This window comes from Cryptomeria japonica, chromosome 8, assembly GCF_030272615.1.
Source record: "Cryptomeria japonica chromosome 8, Sugi_1.0, whole genome shotgun sequence".
Classification (NCBI taxonomy): Eukaryota; Viridiplantae; Streptophyta; class Pinopsida; order Cupressales; family Cupressaceae; genus Cryptomeria; species Cryptomeria japonica.
The window spans coordinates 705,641,808-705,666,414 of record NC_081412.1 but is presented as its reverse complement, the minus strand read 5'-3'; positions in this window follow the sequence as shown (position 1 = coordinate 705,666,414).

Below are 24,607 nucleotides of genomic sequence, written 5' to 3'. Positions count from 1 at the left end.
GAGGAGCAAAGTCTCTATGCATGGCACTGGTGACCCAGTTTTCACCATGGTACTTGCCCAGGGCGCCACCGAAGTGGTTTTCACCGTTGGACGAAATTATTTCTCTTTACTTTTCTCGATTTTTCAATTTTTTTGTTGTCACAAGGCGCCTGTTTGCCAGGTTTTCACCAAGTAATGATTTTTTTGTTTTATAATTTTTTTTGTATTTTTGAAAATTTTTGATTTTTTTGTATTTTTGAATTAGGATGTTCCGAAGAGCTTATGTGTAGAACCTGCGAAGGTGCATGCTATTGATAGGATTCTCCAAGGTTTCACCTTCTGTAGTTGAGAGCTGATATGCCCCAGATCCATATACCGCTGTGATGATGTAAGGACCAAGCCAGTTTGGTTCGAACTTACCCTTCTTCTCTCTGTCTTGCTGATGTTTGGGATTTTCTTTGAGAACTAAGTCCCCTACCTCAAATGTGTGAGGCTTGACTTTATGATTGTAGATGCATTGTTCCTTGACTGAATGATGTGTAGCTTGAGTGACTGTCTTCCTTGATAAAGGAACTGAGATAGAATTACTAGTGTGTGGACTACACAGGCCCATATGCATGTCACCTAAAGAAGTTTGGGCATCACTGATAGCAAAGTCCTTTGAGGAAGCTCCATTAAAGGTCCATGATGTATCACCAGAAGGAAAAGGATGTGTGGAACAAGTGGATGAGCTATGAAGGCTTATGATTGCGAAAAGAAGTGAAAGTAGGATAGCATGATGGAGAATTAAGATCAACAAGTATGCTTAATGGTGAAAATGGATAACAATAACAACAAAATTGAAAGGCTAAATGAATTCAACCACTAAACCCTAGCCTAACAATGAACAAAGATCCACCATAACATATGAAGATTACCTAAGACAATGCAAATAACTCAAAATCACAAAGATTATACCATCACATGTCCAATAGGGTTTTGATCTCCATTCTTCCTATCTCCATTGATCTTGCTTGATATATTTGCTCTCAGATTTTTATATGCACAAGAGCTCAACAAAGAACGGAATGTGGTTGCAAGTGGAATTGTAGTGTAGCCAAGTACTCCAAAATCAGTCATTAGGATGTGTCATTAGGATATGTCATTAGGGTTTGACAATGAAGAAAGCATCTCCTTAAATAGAAGACACAATAAGAAATGGAGGGTTAAGATTGAGAGGTGTAAAAAGAGAGGTCGGTTAGGATTAGAGGGTAGGTAAAAGAAATAATAAAATAATGAAAGAGGTAGGTAGTGTAGGAAATAAGAGATGAATGACGTGTGTCATGTGTAGAAAAAGATAATGAATTAATTATATAAATAAAAATTTATTTAATTAATAGAAGAAGTAGGACAATTAAATAAACAAAATATTTATTTAATTTAGGAAAGGGATAATTTAAATAAATAAATGTATTTATTTAAATGAGAAATAAGGCTAGAAGAGGATAAACGAATTAATTAAATAAATAAAAATTTATTTAATTAATAGAAGAATTAGGCTTAGATAATTAAATAAATAAAATATTTATTTAATTAGACATGACAATTTTGGGTGTCTACATCGGGAACAAGCTTATATACGGGTCTAGGGCACTTGATAACTTCAATCACAGTAGGGTTTGCAATAAATTCAGGTGTGGATGAGGAATCCATAATTATAAATACCTCAATCTGCCTTAGGGATGAGTTCTTGGATGAACTGCTTCACTTTTTCACTAAGGATGCCTTCGCTCGGGAATTTTCGCGCTCTCAAAGATTTCAATGCTCTGTGAATGAAAAAGGAGCCAAAACACTTTCTTTTTAATGTTATTTTTCCAACTACCACATTTAATGCTTTTTGGTTAAGTCACAACTTAACTCATCTGCCAGTAAGGAAGTAATCCAACATCTCACCATCAACCGAGGGTATAATAGCATGTTTTTCAATTTGTTGCTAAACCCTCAAAGGATTTTCCTTCAATTAGATGAAGAGTCTCCTGTCGGTGGAGTGATACTCTGTTCTACTGGTGGAGGAGTATTCCCATCAATATTCTGATTTGACTTTTGGATCCATTGCTTTGAGAATTCTTGCTTTACCTCTTCAACCTTTTCTTTACCTTTCAATCTAGGACCTTTGTTATTTTCCGGTGATGCCTTACTTCTACAAAATTTTGCAATATGTCCAATTTTGTTGCAAGCATAACAAGTCACATTATTTTTCTAAATAGCTTTCCCATATCCTATGTCGGTATGTGTTCTGTATTGATTAGATAACTGTCCAAATCTTCCACAAACATAACATTTTACATTCATTCTGCAATTTTTTGAATTATGACAAACTTTGTTGCACTTAGAGCATTGACTAGTGGGTATATTAGTGTTCTGATAATTTCTAGATCTACACTGATTTGCTCTATGACCATACTTGTTAAAAGTGACGCATTTCCCATTAAATTTGTAAGCATTAGGTTGTCTTATCGGTTTACTATGATCATGATTGTTTGCAGTACCGGAGCTTTCACCAACTTCAAAGCCAAGGCCATTTGTATCACCAGTAGGTTTCTGATTCTTCAGCATGTCAACAATTTCCTCTGAACTTGTCTTGAATTTCACCTTGTGTTGATTTGCACCAGCCAATTCACTCTCCAAGATTCCTTTCTATCTCATGAGTTCATTTTTGTCATTTTGTGTATGCATCAAGTCTGTCTTCAACATATCATTTTCATGACTAAGTCTTATGTTTTCATTTCTAGCATCATTTAGTCTTCTAACTAAGTCCTCTTCATTCTTCTTCCTATCTTCAATTTCTTTACAAAATCCCATAGTCATATCTTGCATTTCATTCTTCTTTGTACTATTTTCTTGTCTCATCTTGTTTACCATATCATTAAGAGTTTCCTTTTCACCTTCATCATTCCACATCTTTTCACAAAGTTCTCTTCTTTTGTTCCTTTCTATAGTGAAATTTTCTTGAAGTCCTTGAATAATATCCTATGCAGCCTTCAGATCATCTTCAAGTCTGATATTCTTCACCTTTTCTGCATCATAGTCTGAAAGAGTTGTTTCTAATTACTTTCTTAAGTTTTCCATCTCTACCGGTGTCAGGATCTTCCTCAAGTTGTTAGGCCTTTGAAAATAGAGGACCAGGCTCTGACACCAATTGTTAAGATTCCCAAAGATACTGAGAGGGGGGGTTAATCAGTATCTAACTGGTATGTAAATTTACTTGAATTATAACATGAAAAGCAATTCAAAACTGTGTACTGGTAAACTAAAAATAATGTAGTAAAGAAGAATAATAACTGCAACATAAGAGACACAACATAACACAATATTTTAACGAGGAAACCCAGTGTGGGAAAAACATCGGTGAGATTTGTGACCCACAATATTCACTTACTGGTCAATAAGGGAATAGACTGTTTACAATAGGGGCCTACACATGCAAGAAGGCCAAGTGCCTAAAGCTCACTACTCAGTTACAAAAGAAGTCACAGTGACTTACAAAATTGGATTATACAAATCCAATGTCTTGTACTGCTTCAGATCAGCATCTACTATGCCAAATTCAGTACCAGTTTAAGCTCTACAATATACATAAACCCTTATCCCAATAATTCGCACATTAGGTCTGTTATCATCCTCTTTTATATTTCACTCTACCTAAATGATCTACAATGATCTCATACTTATATGGGTCATGTTACAATCCGCCAAGTAGGCTTACAAAAGATTTTACAATTAATTACAAAATATATTTATACAAAATTCTTGTCGATTAGGGTGTCGGTAATCTTCTTTTTGGTTCCGGTGGTCTGTATGTTGGTGTAGAGTCTGTTGGTGTTGGTGCCTGTGTCTGCCTGCTGGTATCACATGATTGCAAGGTTGCCATCAATGAAAATACCTTCAATCACCTACAATTTCTCATTGGAGTGTGCATTTGCCAACAAATGATTTATTATTATTGTAAATGCATTTGAGCCGACATCATGCATCGGATATTGATTTATTTGTAATTGATTTTATTGTAATATCTTTTAGTGAGCCGACCTATTCAATTGGTCTTAGGTTATGGTATAAATGTAAGATCTCATTTGTGATATTAATATGTGATTGGGAAAAAAGGAATTGTAATAAGGTATATGCCAAAATAAGCAGAGCTATACACGCAGACATCATTTGAAGGTTGAAGGAAGGTTTTTGTGAAGGCAATTAGAACTAAACCAATACTGAATCCAACATATGAAGATGCTATTTTATGCAATACATTATCATTGGATTTAACCATCCAATTGTAGTCAATGTGACCCTCATTTTGTAATTGAGTAGTGAGCTCTAGGTAGCTGGCCTTTCTGCATGTGCAAAATCCAAACTGTACACACATACTATCCACATTAGTATCATTTGATTATGGGTAAGGCTTCCCACCATTGTTTTTCCCCTTACATGGTTTCCACGTACAAATGTTTGTGTTATGTGTTGTGGATGTTGTTGTCTTTCTGTTTCATGCATTAATCTTTATAGGTACTGCAATTAACTGATAAAACTGTCTACCGGCATAAAGTTTGGTTTACCGGTCTTAAGCATTAAGTTTAGGTTAAGTTAATTTTGATTGAATTTATTGGATAACGGATTCACCCCCTCCCCCCCTCTCAGTTGTCTCTAGGACCTAACAATTGGTATCAAAGCATAGTCCTCTTTTTGCAGAAGTTTAACAGCTTGAGGAGATCTAATGTCTTCTAACTATTTCAGGAAGGACAGTCTGAAACTTGATGGAACTAACTATGGCATGTGGAAGATCAAGATGGAGGCACATTTGAATTGCATTGGAAATGACATATGGGATGTTACAGAGAATGGCTATACTACTCCTACTCAAGGTCAACCTAATCCACCTAACTTGACTAAAGATGAGGAAAATGATTGCAAAGCAAGAGAAGCACTTTTGAGCACATTATCAAATCAGCAAGTGATGGGATTGTTAGACAGATCTACTGCTAAAGCTATTTGGGACAAACTAGAAAAATTGAATGAAGGAGATTCCACAGTCAAAATTCCAAAACTTGAATGCTTTCGGGTTAGGTATGAAAGTCTAAAAAATGGAAGAAGAAGAAGAAAGAATATCTGCTTTTATGGAAAGAGTAAATGAAATTGTTTTGGGTATATAATGTTGTGTAGGAACCTTAAGTGAAGATGAGATTGTTTCTAAAGTTTTAAGAGCTTTTCCACTGACATATAAAATGAAAGTTACTACTATAAATGAATTGAGAACAATGCCTAATGCATCAGTATCTAGAGACACTTTGGTTGGAAAACTTTCAGCTTTTGAACTTGAGGAATTTGGTCTTGTTACTACTATTAAGATAGATCTAGCTTTCAAGGCATCATCATCAACTACAACATCATCATCATCATCTAATAAATCTGATTGGAAATCCTTCTATGCAAGAGAACTTGAAGAAAGCAGAAGAGAAAATGAAGAACTTTGAGAACTTGAAGCACTATTTGCAAGGAAAATGCCTAAAGGTCTAATTGGAAGTAAGTATGAAGGTAAATCACCCTTTAAATGTTTTAACTGTAATATGATTGGTCATATGACTTATATATGTCCTAATAGACATGCAAGATTAAGAGAAGAAGCTAAAAGAACATATAAGCCTAACCCTGACTATCAAAAATACAAGTTTAAGAAGAATAGAGACAAATCTTGTTATTATGCTAATGAAGGAGTTACTAATGATTTTGATGAGGATCCGACAGACAATGGATGGGCTTTTGTTGCTATAACAGAAGATCAACCGGAACCTACTATTCAATTGGTAGAGCATGCCCTGGCAGCTAAAGTTGAAGATAAGGATGAATGGATTATTGATTCAAGATGCTCACATCACATGACTGGTGATAAGAATTAATTCTTAACCTTTCAGGAATACAATGGAGGTCTAGTAAGATTTGGAGATGATAAAGCTTGTTTGATCAAAGGAAAAGGCACTATATATTTTGATGGTAAGCATAATACTAATAATGTTTACTATGTTGAAGGTTTGAAGCATAATCTTTAGAGTGTTGGTCAATTAGTTGAGAAAGGGTTTTAGTTACAATTCAAGAATGGTAAATGCAAAATCTTAAATAGAACTAAATTGGAAATTGCAACCGATAATCAGACTAGAGGTAATATCTTTCATTTGAACAACCATGAGAAAGAATGTTTGATCGCACATATTGATGAAAGTTGGCTATGACATAAGAGACTTTGTCATGTAAATTTTGATTGCATTATGAAAATCAGTACTACTAAGGTGGTAAGAGATTTACCTAAGATTGTTAAACCTCACAATCCGGTATGTAAGGAATGTCAATTTGGAAAGCAAGTTAGAGAAAATTTCAAGAGTATTCCAAAAAAGTCTAAGAATGTTCTTGATTTAATTCATATTGATTTATGTGGTCCAGAAAGAACTAGAAGTATACAAGGAGATAGGTATTTTATGCTAATCATTGATGATTATTCTAGAATGTGCTGGGTTACTTTTCTCAGGGAAAAATCTGAAGCATTTGGGAAATTCAAATTATTCAAGGTGATGGTAGAAAATGAAACTGGCAAGAAAATCAAATATTTGAGATCAGATCAAGGAGGTGAACTCACATCTAAGGAATTTAATACATTCTATGAAGTGAATGGGATCAGTAGATATTTATCAGCACCCCGGACACCCCAGCAAAATGGAGTTGTGGAAAGGAAAAATAGAACTATCTTAGATGCAGCCAGAAGTATGCTATTAGAAGCAAATCTAGCTCATATATACTGGAGAGAAGTGGTCAATACAATTGTTTATACATTCAACAGAGTTCACATCAAAGGTGAAACTGGTAAGACCCCACATGAACTATGGTTTGGTAATACTCCTACTCTTAAATATTTTAGAATATATGAAAGTAAATGCTATATTAGAAGAGATGAGTATATTGGAAAATTTGATCCTAGAAGTGATGAAGGAATATTTATTGGTTATTCATCTAAGAGAAAGGCATATAGATGTTTTAACAAGAGATTGCAGAAAATTGTTGAGAGTACAAATGTGAAGATTGATGAACAGTTTAGAGGAAATTCAAGGTACACAGATTCTGAATCGGCAATAGAGATAATAAAAAATGAACCTACTATGAATACATCAGTACAGAATGGTGATCAAGTTACACCGACATCATCTGGAGATTCAACAGTCATTGAAAACAGCAGCAAGCCAAAATACCCTGGTATGTGAGACTGAATCATTATGAAGATCAGATAATTGGAAACAAATTTCAAGGAGCTATGATTAGAGGAAGTTTGGCAAATGAAGAGGTATGTCTTATTTCTCAAATTGAACCTACATCAATTAATGAGGTATGTGAAGATAAATATTGGATTAAAGCTATGGAAGATGAATTGGAACAAATTGAAAGAAATAACACTTGGTCATTAGTTCCCTAGCCTAAAGACAAAAATGTACTTGGAACTAAATGGGTTTTAAGAAATAAACTTAATGAAGATGGTAAGGTAATCATAAACAAAGAAAGATTAATATGTAAGGGATATTCACAGAAAGAAGGAATCGATTACAATGAAACCTTTGCACCAATAGCTAGAATTGAGGTAGTCATACTTTTATTAGCTTTTGCAGCACACAAGAACTACAAAGTATATCAAATGGATGTTAAATGTGCATTTTTGAATGGAGATCTTGAAGAATAAGTTTATATTGAACAACCTGATGGATTTTCTTTGACAGATAAGAAAGACATGGTCTGCAGGTTAAGGAAAGTTTTATATGGATTGAAACAAGCTTCTAGAGTTTGGTATACTAGATTGGTCAAATATCTTTTGAAGCTTGGATACACTAAAGGTAATGTTGACAACAATCTATACTACAAAGTGACTAATGATGACATCTTGATTATTGAAGTTTTTGTTGATGATATAATCTTTGGAGGAGAAGATGGATTGTGTAAAGACTTTTCTAACAAAATGCAAGAAGAATTTGAAATGTCTATGATTGGAGAGATAGAATTCTTTTCAGGATTGTATATTTCACAGACTGATAAAGTTATATTCCTATGTCAATATAAGTACTTGAAGGAATTACTAAAGAAATTTGCCATGGAAAACTGTAAATCGGTAAGCACACTTATGACTAGAACTGATAAATTATCTTTGAAGGATGAATCAACACCTGTTAATCCGACTAGATACAAGTCTATGATAGGAGGTTTACTATATTTGATACAAACAAGACCTGATATTATGAATGCAGTATGTATTGTTTCAAGATTTCAGAGTAATCCTAAAGAAAATCATGAATCAGCAGTGAAAAGGATTTTCCGGTACCTACAAGGCACTACAAATCTTGGTTTATGGTATCCTAGAGATGAAAATTTTGACTTATGTGCATACACAAATGCTAATTGGGTAGGAGATGTGGATGACAGAAAAAGCACCACTGGTGGAGCAGTTTTTCTTGGTAGCAGACTAATTTCATGGTTGAGCAAAAAACAGAGTTGTACAAGTCTATCAACAGTTGCAACAGCAACTAATTGTACACAGGTATTATGGATCAAACAAATGTTGAAGGACATAAAGATAAAATGCAAGGAACCTATAACTATTTACTGTGATAATATGGCAGCAATTGATATATCAAAGAACATGGTATTTCACTCTAAGACTAAACATTTTTCTATCAAATTCAATTTTCTAAAGGAGAATGTTGAAGCAAAAGAAGTGAAATTAGTTTATGTGAATACTAAAGAGTAGATTGCAGATATTTTTACAAAGTCTTTGCCTAAGGAGACTTTTGAATATCTTAGAGAGCAACTTGGAGTCCTACCCCCACCGATAGAGACTTAGACAATTGATGTTTGTCATCAACTGATAGAATTAACAGAGAAGTCTTTTATTCCGGCTTTGATGAGGAGAGCTACTTCTCAGGGGGAGTAGTTGGTATATTGAATGAGTTGGTATTTTGTATTCAATCTGGTTTTTATAATACTTTGCCATTTGATGTCAAAAGGGAAGAGATTGATATGGAAAAACACATTATCGCTTGGGGGAGATATTGTTGGAGAGATTGATTACTCTCTGTATCTGTATTTTCATTTTCATTTCTAGTTAATGATCTCTTTGGGAGATTGTTGGTTTTTGGTTTTTGGCATTTTTGTTTTGGCACTTTGATGATTTTTCCATCTTGTGTTGCCATCAATGCCAAAGGGAGAGATTGTTGGTATTTTGGATATGTTGATATGGTTTTTTCATTGATGTCAACACATGGCATCACTTGTCAACACTTATCAGCACTTGGAGATCTTTGGTTATGTTCACCGGCAAGTCAGAGACTTATGCACAGTCACCGGTATTTGGTTCACCGGTAGATTATATTGATCACCGGTACTTGGAATGACTTGGAGGTTACTTGATTATGTCGAAGACATTATTTGATCACTTGGTTTTGGCAATTTTGTTAATTGTTTATTCGGGTTTGCATATTTGTTGTTACCGACAGGCATATCTATTCCAGATCAGCACGACATGTTATGGAGATGATTTATTATTATTGTAAATGCATTTGAGCCGACATCATGTATTGGATATTAATTTATTTGTAATTGATTTTATTGTAATATCTTTTAGTGACTCGACCTATTCAATTGGTCTTAGGTTATGGTATAAATGTAAGATATCATTTGTGAGATTGATATGTGATTGGGAAAAAAGGAATTGTAATAAGGTATATGCAAAAATAAGTAGAGCTATACACACAGATATCATTTGAAGGTTGAAGGAAGGTTTTGTGAAGGCAATTAGAACTAAATTGGTACTGAATCCAGCATATGAAGATGCTATTTTATGTAGTACATTATCATTGCATTTAACCATCCAATTGTAGTCAATGTGACTCTCATTTTATAATTGAGCAGTGAGCTCTAGGAAGTTGGTCTTCTTGCATGTGCAGAATCCATATTGTACACACATAATATCTACATTAGTATCATTTGATTGTGGGCAAGGCTTCCCATCATGGTTTTTCCCCTTACAGGGTTTCAACGTACAAATATTTGTGTTATGTGTTGTAGATGTTGTTGTCTTTCTATTTCATGCATTAATCTTTACCGGTACTACAATTAACTAATAAAACTGTCTACCAGCAGAAAGTTTGGTTTACCGATCTTAAGTATTAAGTTTAGGTTAAGTTAATTTTGATTGAATTTATTGGACAATTGGTTCACCCCCTCCACCCCCTCTCAGTTGTCTCTGGGACCTAACAATATAACCCAATCCAATTGTGTCACCATTCATCCTTTGTGATTGAATCTGTTCATCGAGCATGGTAGAACTTTTGCTAAACTTGGCAAGTTTTTCATTAGCATCAACAAGTTCCTTTGTAAGATCCATATTTCTTTTCATAAGAGTCTCTCTAAGAGATAATGCCATATCCACTTCTGCCTTTATTTCTTCTTTTTCCTCATGCCAATGAGTATACAGGGTACCGACTTCCTAATTCAACTTGAAGATCTCATGTTCTTTCTCTTTGATCTTGTCTTCTGCTAACCTCCTTGCTTCAAGTTCTTGACCCATTTTGATGGTTGGGGCTTCTAGCTCTCTCCTCAAGTTAGCCTTCTCATCATTAATTTTCTCAACTTCATCAACCAATTTTTTTGGTTTTTGCTTCATCAGAAGAGTTTCTCTCATAAACCTTTAACAATTGTTCAGTTAGCTCTTTTCTCTTAGCAAGAGAAGCTTTATACTTGCCTCTCAATGTTTCTAGGGCCTCCTCAATTTCTGTAAGTCTATTAGACATCTCCTTATAACTTATATCCCCCATGATAGCCTTAGGGATATTTCCCAAGTGGTTAATCCTAAAGGGAATTAGGTTCTGATACTAATTGATAAACTTATAAGGCACTGAGGGGGGGGGGTGAATCAGCGCAAGAAAAAACAATAAGAATTTGATCACCAACTTAAACAACTTTAAACTTAACAAGCATAAGAGGAATATCACCACATAAGCTAATGCCCAATAAAACAGATTCCACATAACACAAGAGATTTATACATGCAAACCCAAAAGGGAAAAACCATGGTGGGAGTTAATACCCACAAGATTCACTATCTGCAGAATAGAAAACTTGACCAGTTAAGGTCTTACAAATATGTCATTTTAGGATCATACCTGATTAGGAGTCGCCCAGTTAAGGGATTTAATATAATGAGCCTTGTTAGGATCTTTGACTTGTTAGGATCAACCTCACAAGAGGATTTAAGACTCTGATACAAAGCTAACCTATTAGGGGATTTACAAATTAAGGCCTTTCATGACCTAGCTAGTTAGGGGATTTTACTGTTGCAAACTGTTAGGAAAAAAACAATCAAATGTTCTTTATGTAACACCTCTGTGTCTAATCAGATCTTCTATAGATCCTCAAAAATTCAACAACACATGCAGTCATGAATATAACACCAAATACCTATCTCCATCACTCTTGTAAAACCGCATCATCCAACTCTTCATCAATCACATGTACTGGGAGCATGAATGCAACTCTATTCATGTTTACCAGTTGAGGACCTATATGTCGGTTCACTGGTAAACTATCTTTTCTACCAGTTATGCTTTACCAGTTGGCCTAATAGACTTAGATGACTATCAAAACATAGTTGTCATTGTGGACACCTAAAAATGGTCAACGCTTGCGGAGTCATACTTTAACATTTGCGCATTGCCTCATTTTAGGTTTTTGCGTCGCATTAACATTTTCTCCTATGTCACGCACTTGGTCTTTATCATTTGCGAGCATCGAGTCATTCTTCTACATTCTTCATTTGTCTCGCTTTTGAATTTGGTCTTGTTGACAACACTATCCAGTCATGATTTTGATCAATTTTATCCTGTCGCATCAATGTGCATGCTAATTTGTCATCATTTTGGACGTCGTCAATCCTAATTAGGGTTTTTTCCTCTTATCAATCTTATCGATTTGTCATCAATCTTTATCATTTTCAATCTTGTCATTTTGCGATCGATTTGTCATCGGTCGTTGTCATGTTCGTTCTTGTCATTTTGCGATTGATTTGTCATCAATCGTGGTCATTTTCAATCCTGTCGTCTTGCAATCTATTTTGTCATCGATTCTTGTCCTCTTGTCGATCTTGTCATTTTGCGATCGATTTGTCATCGAACGTTGTCTGTCTCAATTATGTCAATTTGGATCAATTTGTCATTGTTCCTCATCAATTGGTGCATTTATCAATCAAATCATTTATCACATTGGTCCTTTGTTAATTAGAATCATGATCGAGTCAATTATCTTTTATCAAGATCTAATTGTCATTCTCGCATTGCTAATTCATCTTCTAGGGTTTCATGATTTAATCATTTAACCTTGTGTGTCATTTCTCTCTCTAGGATTAATAAATTATTTATTTATCCTAAGTTTTCTTGTCACAATTAAATGATCATTTAATTGGCTAATTATTCCTCCTTGTGAATTAATTAATAAATGAAAAATTATTAATTAATTTACCTAATTCCTAATTCCCATCAACTTCTTAATTCTTAATTTCCTAATTCCTCTTTTTCTAATTTTCTAATTTCTTAATTCCTAATTTCAATTTCTCTCCTATTTCTCTCCTAAAATCATGGGAATGACATGTCAATTTGTCATAATTTGTCATAATTGACAATCAATCAATTTTGACATAGAAATTTGTCATAATTTGTCATAAATTATCAATCAACAAATTTTGCATAGAAAGTGCATAATTTGTCATAATTTGTCATAATTGACATAATTGATTTGCAATTTCCATTTGAATTGAATCATGCTAATCTTGTCATCTCTCCAATTCTTCTATAAATTGGATGAATTTCTTCAATCTTGGCTAATAATGAGAATGACCCTAATCAGACTATCGAATTTCTAATCAATCACGCTTCGAGTACTTTTGAGCAATTTTCTTACCTACTTGCTTTCAATCATGTATGTGCACTTGTAGGTGAGATCCACAACCAAACTATTTGAAGAGGAAAGAAGAACAATGGAGCCGCATGAAGGAAACATTTGGATTTACATCTAGTTTGCATAATCTTTTTGAATGTGTTTAGGATAGATCATTGAAATTTGCTTTTGTGATTGAGCTAATGACCAATATCTATATGTTTGTGATGATTTTTGAATTCCTATGCTACATTAATTGGTGAACCCGACGTGAACACTAACCATCTAACCCCTATATGGTGTTTTTGAGTGCTTTCAAGTTGATTTGCAGGCCAAAAACCCAAAAATAGGGTCGTGCAGGGTTTTCTGGAGACTTCTGCGCCTGTGTTATGCATTCTACGCCTGTGTTGAAGACATTTTGCACCTGTTTCATGCATTTTGTGCCTTTGTCCTGAGTTTTGCGCCTGTGTAAAGTCCAGAACAGAGGTAAAAATGCAGTGTTTTACTTGAAATTTGTTTAGTTTTTGCATTCTATTTTTTGTGTTTTGGTTTTTGGTACTAATTATCTATGCAGAATCTTGGCATACGCATGGCAAAGACAACAAATCAAATTACTAACATGTTTTATGCAGAATCGATATTCAAAGACAACAAATCAAACTTCTAACTTGGGTTTTGCAGGTTGCCTTGGAGAAACAACTAAACTTGGTGTTTGTCATTAATGTTTTAGGCACCTAGTGATTTCTAAATAGGTTGGAATGAACATGTTTTTGCTTTGATTGTTGAGTGTGACATTGGAGTAGGAGAGTATGCTCTCATCCTTCTTAGAGTGATCAGAAATCCAGATCTTCGATACCATGCTTGTGTCTTTGATTGAGTGTCACCTTTAGAGGGCCTGCCTTCCCGACCATTTGCTTTTGCAAGCAAGTAATAATCTTGAGAAGGGAATGACCCAAAGTGAGTACGGCTAGAATACCTTGGCATTCTAACTCACTATAAACAAATACCTGATGGGCGAAAGCTTTGAAGGAAGGGTTACGTGGGAATTGTAGTTACTTGGGAAGTGATGACCCTTGAACTCTTTCTCATATCAAAATCTAAGTAGGACCTCACGGTCTAAATCGTGCTTGTGCGACTACATTTGTTTGGTATCTTGATGGGCTTAATGTCTCAATCACGCTTGCGTGACATCAAGGAGTAATGCTTAACAGAAATCCTTACTAAACACCTTGTTTTTAGAGGCCGAAAACCTTTCTAGTTGCTTGAGAAGGACAAGTTCGGATACTTGGAAGAGATAATAAGTTCACCATGGGGACTGATGCTTGGCTGCCCTGAGAAGTGAGTGTCGTGGAGGGGAGCCCGTGGGGTCAAGCATCTATGTATTCTCCTTGAATCCCATAATGAGTCTACCTCTCAAGTACCTAATGTCCTTGCCTACCATAAGAAATGTGGGAATGAGCATGATTGTCTTGAGTCCAAGTTGAAATATCTTGTATTCTTTATTTGTCAAAAGTTGAATTGTATCTCATTTCAAGAACAAGGCAAATTGATTCAGAACAAGGTTAAACACAAGAGTATTTCATCCAACAAAGTTCAATACACCTTCAAACATGGTTGTCAAACATCATTCAAAATCTTGTCTTAACATTCATGTCACTTGCATTTAGGTTCATCCTAGGTTGCATTTTGCAAAAATTCATTGTCAAGTACCAAGGTTAGGTGTCACCTAAGTCATACTCCTTTGCATATCCATAAGAGTCATCCATTTGCATGTGTCCTCTTGCATTAAAGTCATACCATTATCATACATTCATATTTGCATACCTTAAGTCTCTTCATTAAGTTTAGGTCATTATCATATCATATTAGTCATTCACATATTAGTTGTCCTTTTGCATATAGTCTCAAAAACTAGGTTTTACCGTCCTTGAGTAATCCAAATCTTTGATAAACCCTAAGTCATTGTTAGGAAGTCTAGACCTTATCAAACCTTTTGTCCTTTTGTCATCAATGTCATTTCGTCAAACCTAGCTTAGTATCCAAGCATATAGGGGAGACATTGTCATCTTGTCCTTTGTCACTTAGTCCTTTTGTCCTTTGAGGTCTAGACATCATTCCAATTTCCCAAGGGTCTCATTTTTAGATTTGCATTCATAAGTTTGTCAAAATCCTGAAAAACAACCAAAAACATAGATTGCATTTTCATTTATTTAAGTTTACATTTAGTTGCATACCATATATTGTCTTTGAAAAATTCCAAAAATATTGCATTTGCATAAGTGACATGCCTGTTGAGACAAGATCAAAATCTAAAAAGATGGGCAAACCAATGTATCAACCCATGGACAACATAGCAAATCCGCAGTTTCAAACTAGTCAAACAGTGCAAATCGAAGGTTCATCAAACACATCTCTACCACCATATGGAATGGTTCAACTTGGACCACCTCCATTATATGAACCAGTGTTTGTACCCATGAAACCAGGACATGGGAGTGTTCCACCTACTCCCAGAGGAAGTGCACCTTTCAATTGGAATCAACCAAACTTGCAGCATGACATTCAAAGTCAAACATTATATGAAGAACAAACTCTTTCGCAAGGATTTGGTTCAGATCAAGGCATCCAACAAGAAGTGAATCCAAATGTCCAACCAGATTCTTCATCTGAGTCTGACGCTTCTGATGATGTTGACATGTTCCTTCAAGATCCAAAGATAACAAAAAAAATGGATAAGTTCTTGAACAAGGTCTTTAAGATGTTTCTGCAAAAGTATCTTAACATGATGAGTAATGTGACCTCTTCAAGTGAGCAAATCAATGTGCAAGAACGACAAGGCGGGGAGTTGTTAAGTTTCTCTCCGCATCCAAATGAAGAAAATGCACAACAAGCAACTCAACCTACCTTGACAAGCAAATGTGCTTCGAAGGCATTGACAGTGACTATTCCTCAAAAGTCACCATTTGAGACAATAAATAATCCATTATTTAATACAACACCTGTAACACAAGATCAAATGAAGAACACACAAGTATTCACAGCTGTCCCTCAACAAGAAGTAGTTCCTTACATGCATAAAGTTGGATCAAAATCTAAGATGCAGGAAAGCTTCACAACTGGAATGCCTGATATCACTAATGTCCAAGGTAATTCCATGATGCAACAAATTTCTTATGTCCCGTTGAGTTCAATATCTGTGCCAAACACTATTGCGACAAATCCTTCGATAATGGCGACACAAAGAGCTATGGATAGTGGTTTGCACCAACAACAATTATTGCAACAATTGAGTAATACACAAAAGGTGCAATCGAATGTGCAAACTAGCAATGTGCAACAACAACAATTTCGCATTCGACAACAAATTACAGCACCTTCGGCACCATTACAAGTTAATGCAAACTTGCAACCATCACAATGGATTGGACAAACAACACAGCAAGTTAATGCAAGTGCCATACCCCATCCTAAGGAGAAGCAACGAAAACCACCTAAACAAAGTTTTTTACAAATGATGGGATATACACCGCAACAACAATTGGCACAAAGTCAACAAATTCCGATTCGTCAACATCAACAACATGTGCCTCAATATGTGCCAAGGCAAACAAGCTATCCTACTTCACAACCACAATTGGCGCCTATGCAATATCAACAACATACTCAATTGAAATATCAGCCTAGGCTACAAGAAGCACAACAACAAGGTCGATATCAAGGCATAGCACAACCGCAACAACAAGAGATGTACCAAGAACTTTATATGCCGGAGACACCAAAAATGGCCATTTCAGAATATCAACAACCGATTGGAAACATGATGTATCGACAAAGAATACCCATTGGGATTAATGATGGACCTCTAAAATCTGATACAATTGCGCAACAACTTGAGAAGTTGCAACGAAAAGTTGACGCATTAGAAACCAAAGGAACAAAGAAGTTGTATACAGATCAAGATTTATGTCCTAATCCATTTGACAAGAGTGTATACATGCCTCCATTCCCTAAGCATTTTGAGGCACCTAATTTTGAGAAATATAAAGGGAATGGCAATCCAAAAGATCATATTCGAGCATTTTTTGAGGCATGTACGGAAGTAAGCTATGAGGAGACATATTTAATGCGATTATTTGCACGAAGTCTTACGGGACAAGCCATGGATTGGTATTCACATCTGCCAGGAAATATAAAGATTTGGTCGGAATTGGCTCAAAAGTTTCTATCTCATTTCGCGTTCAATATCGACAGTGACGTGACTATGTTAGATTTATGCAATACCAAGCAAAAACAAGGTGAACCATTAGTGACTTTTTTGCAACAATGGCGAAGCTTGTATAGTCGTTCTTCTCTCGATATACCTGAAGAACAACAAGTGAATCTGTCTATCCAAAATTTGGTCCCAGAAATGATGTATGAGCTAAAATTGAAAAGTCCCAGTACTATAGAGAAACTCATTAAGAAAGGAATGAGCATTGAAACGGCTCTTGTAGCTAAAGGAATTATCAAGCTCAATAAAGACAGTGACAACACAAATTATTCAGGGGATAGAAACAGATTTTGGTATAAGAACAAGAATGTCACTAATGATGGTGTTGTTGATGTAAGAGCGGTGAATGCAAATCAACCCCCATTCACAATCAAGAAATTGAGTGTTCCTAATATGTCAACTATGGAACAAACTCAAGCACCAATGAGCAATGTTACTCAACAAGCGCAATACCAACAACATGCTCAACAACAGCATACTCAACAATATAATCAACAACAAGGCCAACAACAAAACCAGCAGCGCAAACCCTTCCGATCGCGGGATGGGCCTCCTCAAAAATTTATGCCATTGGGAGAGCCCATTGAATCAGTAATGAGACAAAGCATATGATGATGCTGAGCGCCCATCCAAAGGGATAATTACATTGCCTATCAGAGTCGGTCAAGTGACAGAAAACACTTTCCTGCAAGTCCTAGACCTTGATCTCCCTTATAATATGATTCTTGGCCATCCATGGATCCATGCAATGAAAGCAGTTCCATCCACCTATCATCAATGTTTAAAATATCCTTACAATGGAACTGAGATAACAATTCTGGGAGATCCTAATCCATTTCAATTTTGTGCTACTCTAAGGGATACCCCTCAGTAGCAAGTCCCAGTTAATAGAGAGGCCAAGTCACATAGCTATGTGGATCCTAATGAATTGTTAGATGTTGTCAAAGGGAAATTGAAGATACAGGACCAAGGGTGTGGAGAATATTCAATGGATCAAACATTCCTCATCGGGAATTTACCAATATCTCCAAAATCATATGGCAAACTGCATTTATTACAAAAAGAACCTAAGGTCATTATTCAATATCAGCCTCCCACTACATTTACAAGATAGGGTGAACTTGACAAAGAAACTGTAGATGATGATGTCATAGATTGGCTTTACAAAGATCCAATTGAGACCCCACCTATCAGGTTGCCGGTGGAATGCTACGACAAAGGATTTACTATGCTGCAAAAGAAAGGATATGATGGCTGCAGTGGCTTAGGCCTGAATAACAATGGAAGGTTAGAACCTGTTATACCCAAGAGGCGACCTCCAACTTTAGGGTTAGGTTTGGTACCGTTACGAATTGGATCCACATCTACCAAAGTGCCCATGTGTCGAAAAGGGCGTGATTCTGACGATGAAATAACACCTGAGGATACCCGACCCAAAACTGATTCTAATGAATGGGAGTGGAGTTCTTTTTCTTCTAGCTCCTATGCCCTCGACAATATTTTCATTGACCCTGATAATTTGCCTATGGAAGACAAACATGAAATAACTCCTCTTCCTAAAACACGTCCTCATGCTTAGATAGAGTCATTTTGGGATCCAAGCTCCAAATCCGATACAAGCAGTTCAGATAGTGACACCACAGATATTCACATCTTTACCCTATCAACCTTCTCTCTCCTTACAACCGATGATGACATGCCCCTCATCTATCCCCAACTTATCCAACAGGACCAACAAGAACCACTCACATTGGACTGTTTTCAAAATGACGAAGCAATTGCAGAATTCCTTGGACTACAGGAAGGCATACCACAAGGTGATCATAAGGTAGGATTTGCTATTGACCTAGATTCCACAGCATATTTTGGGGAGTCAACTCCCTCTTCTAGTCATCAAAATGAAAAAAGAAAAGAAACGGTAAAAAATCAAAAGAATTGATCTTTGAGTGAAAACAGTAAGGCACTCTCTAATCATACAAAAGTAAAAATAAAAGACGTACCTGTGGGTGAAAACCTCTCTGAGGTGCCCAAAGGTGGAAGAGTGGACATACCCCTGTTAAGTCAGGACAAATCAACATTGCTTGTGGAAATGACTGAGGAAATCAATTTGGGTACACTTGACAACCCTAAGGTCATTTATTTTGCTGCTTCTCTATCACAACAGGAAACGGTAGATTTTGTCAATTTATTTCTTGAGAAGATCATCTTTGCATGGTCCTATGCAGATATGCCTGGCCTCGATCCAGAATTAGTCCTTCATCATTTTCCATTGAAAGCAGATGCCAAACCGGTCAACCAAAAACTTAGAAAGATGGATCCTCAGGTGGCTCTTTTGGTCAAAGTGGAATTAAAAAAATTAATAGATGTGGGCTTCATTAGACCCATTGATTATGCAGACTGGATTTCAAATTTAGTACCAGTTAGCAAAGTAACTAGGGGCATCAGAATCTACACAGATTTTAGGGATCTCAATAAAGCATGCCCTAAAGATGATTTTCCATTGCAAACATAGACATCATAGTGGACATGACGGCTGGATATGAGATGCTTTCATTGATGGATGGTTTCTCCGGCTATAACCAAATTCGCATTGCTCCTGAAGATCAGCATAAGATAGCATTCACCTATGCTTGGGGTACCTACTATTGGAATGTGATGCCCTTCGGTCTTAAAAATGTAGGCACAACATATCAAAGAGCAATGACGACAATTTTTCATGATTTCATGCATACTTTGATGGAGGACTATGTTGATGACTTGTTATGCAAATCTATCACTAGAGATAGTCATCTAGCCATCCTGGGCCCAATCTTTGACAGAATGGAGACCTACAAGCTCAGACTCAATCCAAAAAAGTGTGTCTTTGGTGTCACAGCTGGCAAATTACTAGGGTACATTGTTTCTCACAGAGGCATTGAGGTCGACCCTACCAAGGTTAAAGCAATAAAGGATATGCCTCCACCTTCAAACCTCCGGCAATTAAAAAGTCTGCAAGGAAAGCTCCAGTCAATCTGCCGCTTCATAGCTTAGTTGGCCGACAAATGTCATCCATTCCAACATCTACTACACAAAGGTGTCGCTTTCAAATGGACTGAGCAATGTCAATCAGCCTTTCAAGCTCTCAAAGACTATTTGCTATCGCCGCCTATTCTAATGCCTCCAATAGATGGAAAGCCATTTTTATTGTATATTTCTGCAACTGAAATGGCATTAGGAGTTCTCTTGGCCCAAGAAGATGAGAACGACAAAGAGCGAGCTATTTACTATATCAGCCGGACCTTGGTAGGCTATGAGCTAAATTATTCAACTATTGAAAGAGCATGCTTAGCAGTGGTATTTGCAACACAGAAACTTTGACATTATATGCTAAGCCACCAAACATTGTTGGTTGCGAAAATTGATCCCTTAAAATATTTGCTTAGCCGCGTAGCTTTGACGGGTCGCCTAGCAAAATGGGTCATGATTCTCAGTTAATTTGACATTGAGTATATGGAGCGAAAAGCGATAAAAGGACAAGTCATAGCAGATCAGCTTGCAGGGGCTCCTATTCCTGATGATCATCCCATGTTGACCGATTTTCCAGATGAATCAGTCTTTGCTCTCACATCCTCTAAAGAATGGAAGTTATACTTTTGATGGGTCCCATACCAAGTTTGGATCCGGAGCCGGCATCTTGTTTGTCACCCCTCAAGGTGATGCTATTCCAAAGTCCTATAGAATAACTTTCCATTGTACCAATAACATTGCAGAGTATGAAGCACTGGTTACAGGACTCCGAGTAGCGGTCCACTGGAACATCACGCATTTGCAAGTTTATGGAGATTCTCAATTAGTCATCCGATAGGTGAATGATGACTACGAAACAAAAGATGAAAAGCTTATTCCCTATAAGCACATGGTGGATTTCTTCAAAACAAAATTCATGGCTATCCATTTCAGTCAAGTTCCAAGAATGCAAAATAAGTCAGCAGATGCAATGGCCACAATTGCCTCCATGTTAAATATGCCAAACAATATGGACAAATGTGAATTTTTGGTTGAACAATTGCTGGTTCCCTCTTTTGACATTCCGACAGTGGATGTGATGTGCGTTCTTGTTGGTCCTAACTCCCCATGGTATAATGACGTATATCAATATTTGAAATTCCAAACCTTACCACCCAACCTTTCCGCTAACCAACGCCGAGCCTTTATCCGACAGACAGCCAAATATGTCATCATCACCGACACCCTTTACCGTCGTTCCTTTGACCATACCCTCCTCAGGTGTTTGGATTCTGACGAAGCACAAATGGCTTTACATGAGGTTCACGATGGTATATGTGGGGGCCATTTCAATGGTCCAAGCTTAGCCAAAAAGTTGATTCGTGCTGGGTATTATTAGCCTACTCTGGAAAAAGATGTTCATGATTTTGTTAAGAAGTGCTACAAATGCCAGATTCATGGAAACTACATTCATGCACCAGCTCAAGAGCTTCATTCTATCATATCTCCATGGCCCTTTTCTCAATGGGGATTGGATCTTATTGGCAAGATTCACCCGACATCTGCAAATGGACACAAGTTCATCATTACAGCCACATAATATTTCACAAAATGGATCGAGGCTATCCCCATCACCTATATCACAGGTGTCTAAATTTCAAAATTCTTGTTGAATTATATCATATGCCGGTATGGGGTTCCCCTTGCCATAGTCACAGATAATGGTCATCCTTTCAAGAATAAAGATGTTAAAGAGCTTTGTGAAAAATTTCATATTCAACACCGTTTCTCCAGTCCATACTATCCACAGGGGAATGGTCAAGCTGAAGCATCAAATAAGACCATTATCAAAATCCTGAAGCAGGTTGTCAATGATGCTAGTCGAGATTGGCATGTACAATTGAATCCAGCACTATGGGCCTATCGCACTTCTATCCGCACACCTACTGGTGCAACACCTTATTCCTTGGTGTATGGCGCGGAAGCTATTTTACCTTTGGAGGTGGAGATTCCTTCCTTGCGAGTTTCCTTGCAACATCTGATTGATGATGAGACACACAGAGTTTCTCGGTTGCACCAGCTTGAGATGTTAGATGAGAAAAGTCAGGCAGCCCTGACACATTTGCAAGCATATCAAAACCATCTCTGTCGCTCTTATAATAAAAAGGTCAAAGGGCGACACTTCGAAGTGGGAGACCTGGTTTTAAAGGCAAACCCTAAGAATGCACAATCTACTGACATCATAAAAGGCAAGTTTGAACCTAATTGGGTTGGGCCTTTCATAGTAACTGCAGCATATGGCTCAGGGGCATATCAGCTTGCTACCCCAGAAGGTGAACCTCTGTCTGACCCTATAAATAGCATGCATCTTCTCAAGTATTGGGCATAATTTTCTATCAGCATTTCTTCAAATATGATCCTGAAAAAAAATACAAAAAAAAAAAGTAAAGTAAAAAAAAATAAAAAAAATTGCTCTCTAGTGAAAACCTGGCAAACAGGCGCTTGGGGCAAGTACCTTGGTGAAAACCTGGCAAATAGGCACCATGTGTAAAATGAGATCGTTGCTCCGTCACCTGTCATGACCTCTAAGCTATGCTTTCTCTCGGCCAGTTTATCATGTCTATCTTAGTCTTAACCCAATGTTCTATTCCAGGCCTGCTATTGGTCAACATCATTGTCTTGCATACCCCGGTTTCTTGTACATATGTTTTGGTCCCGGTCTATGTATGTCTTTCAGATGCGCATTGCGTGTGTTCCCCTTGTCATGATCGATCATTGGAACTTTAACATTCAAATATGATCCTGAAAAAATCTCATAAAAATTGCAAAATGTGCTGAAAAAATCTCTAAACATTTAAACATGTCCTGAACAAAATCTCCAAAAAAAATAAATATGATCCTGAAAAAATCTCATAAAAATTGAAAAATGTCCTGAAATAATTCATAAAAATTTAATAATGTCCTGAAAAAATCAAATAAAGTCCTGAAAAAATGACACAAAAAAAATTTAAAAACACTAAAATCCAAAACCAAGCATTTTTTTTGCAATAAATGATCCCCTTTGTGCATAGACAGCTCCCTGAGTATGCATCCAACAACAATTAATCACAACGCTATGCTTTACTGAAATCATGCGTTAACAGATGAACTTTTTCCATCAAACCAGCCATTCAAACTGATCAAAATCGTCATATCAATCAACCTCAAAATCATTCGTCCTTGTCTAATATCATGGGTCTTATACAGGGTGTGGTATACTCGAAACCAGACTGTGTCCTGTCTTAGATGGGGTACCACATGTCCTAAAACTACACAGCATGATTGTCCTATCAACGCTTTCAACTTTTGACAATGAAGATCAAGATGTTTGTTTGATTTGTTGGAATTTGTGCATCTTATCCTTTTCTTTTTTGTGATTGTTGTTTGTCTATGATGTGTTTGTCTTTTACAAAAAGGGTTGCATTTCAGCTCTGGCCTTCCATGCCATGATGCTATGCATCCGTTTTGCTACATAAAAATAAAGGTTCTCACCTACAAAGTGCATTACTGAAAGCAAGTTTTTCTCCGTCTCTAATTGTCCTCTATTTCATTTTCTTCTTACTAACACTTCTTCCATCCGTTCAAATAGTTAGTTCGGTCTAGTGCTCTAGTTTCCAAACATACATGTTGCATCCTGCATCCATTTGGTTAGTACACTTGCATTACATCAAGCATCACATCAAGCATTTTATCCATTTCATATTATAAATGCATCGAAAAACACATAAAAATGCATCCATACATGTTCCATAATAAACAGTGCATAAGTCATCCATACATGGAAAATAACATAAGTCATAACACATTGCATCCCATCATATCGATGCATATCATATCATATATCCACACCATATCGGAGTACAAAAACTGGACTGTCTGTCCTAAGTATGGCCCGTAGGCTGACTACAAAATGTCAAACTACATCATGTCCACTGTCTGTCCTAAGGAGCACGTGCCTCTGTCACTAGGTGCTCCCTCTATCCTCCTCATCCTTGCACTATCTCGCAGATGATGTCCCTCCTGGTCCTGGCTGTGGTGGTCTCATAGGTCCACTCACCCCCATGCTGCTCAATGACCTCCGAGAGCGTGCTCTGCTCTCTATCCTCAATCATGCCCGATATGAAGGTGCTCTTTGCTCTGGTGGAACTGCACTCTCATATAGTGTCCTCCAATGGCATATCTCCTCTCCGGTCTCTACCAACATTTGTCCTAGCTCTCGTACACTGGCATCCCGAATTATCCCAATATACTCAGTGACTCTTTGTCCTTCTCATTGTGCCTGCGCTACTGCTGTATCTCGCGCCGCTGTGAGTCTGGCTATCTTTGCTCTGAACTGCTCATGCTCTC